Source organism: Rhyacophila brunnea, unplaced genomic scaffold (assembly GCF_057557595.1).
Source record: "Rhyacophila brunnea isolate RB1 unplaced genomic scaffold, BYU_Rbru_1.0 scaffold_80, whole genome shotgun sequence".
Classification (NCBI taxonomy): domain Eukaryota; kingdom Metazoa; phylum Arthropoda; class Insecta; order Trichoptera; family Rhyacophilidae; genus Rhyacophila; species Rhyacophila brunnea.
This window is the reverse complement of record NW_028233351.1, coordinates 1,461,356-1,462,631: the sequence shown is the minus strand read 5'-3', so window position 1 is coordinate 1,462,631 and position 1,276 is coordinate 1,461,356.

Here is a 1,276-nt window from a genome sequence, read left to right as displayed (position 1 = left end):
GATTGCAGATATTAATCCCATATTAAACGCATAAAAAATTTCATCAGATTCATAATATGCTAATAAAAACTTTATTTTTTTCTTATGATACTATATAATCTAATGCCATTTTGTATGGATTAGAATACACATTTTTTACCAAAATATCATGTTTTTTTTTGTTATAGATAGGCGATCAACGTATTTATTTATACATTTTAAAATATTAAAACATATAGAATGTCGAAAATATCAAAAAATGTTGATCTAAAGCATTTTAAAGTTGAATTACAAGTTATTTGACCAATAAATATATTAAAAAAAAAGTCTTATATTACCTATTGTTTTTATAGTATATGTGATGTGTTTGATATCAACATTTATTGTATCCACACATAGAACAGGCTTAATTTTCTACATTTTTAATAAACGGCAATAGTGATTTATTTTGCTCTTTATTCGCTATAAATACCGGTTTTGTAAAATTGCAGATTGGAGGTTAATATTGTTATCTTGACCTTTTAATTACATCAACAACATAAAAAATAAATTTTGTTAATGGCTCAAAAATATTTTATTTATAAACCCAAAACACTATGCGCATTTAGGTTCTCCATTCATGTACCATATATATTGAAAATCATTGAATTTACTTGACCTTATGCTCTAAAATGTACATTAAAAATAAGAATTATCTTTATGATATATTTTTTTATTTTTATAGAATTTTACTGACCAACTTTTAAAAGCGTATTTTTTTTTGTTTACATGGTTGTTTATTGTTATTAGATTCATATCATCTTTCAACACATCAATACCTAAATGTCTAAAACTCTTTATAATATATTATCTTATATTGCTGCTTATTTTTCTGATAGCCTGTCACCGACTGAATTTCACGTTTTTCATAATTTATAGATTTTAGGCGATCCATCTTAAGTTTTAAATGATCATAGAATCAAATACAGAACAAATATAATATATAAATATTAAGTTTGTAGCATATATAACAGCATACAAAAAGCACAAACGATAGAATAGAGGAGTACGCATGAACCTATAAATATGATAAGAATCAGTTGCTTAGATGGGTTAAAAAAACTAAGATTGCAAAAAAAGCATCGGTAATCTGACTTAGCTTTTATTTTGAAGTTATCTTAGACAATATATAATTACTAGAGTTAAAAATTAATTTATAACTAAATAAAATTAATATGAACAGATGCCCAACGAAAAATTTATTAGACAAGGAATTTAGATAAAAAGCCAAAAAACAATTTTATTTTTTTTATATAAA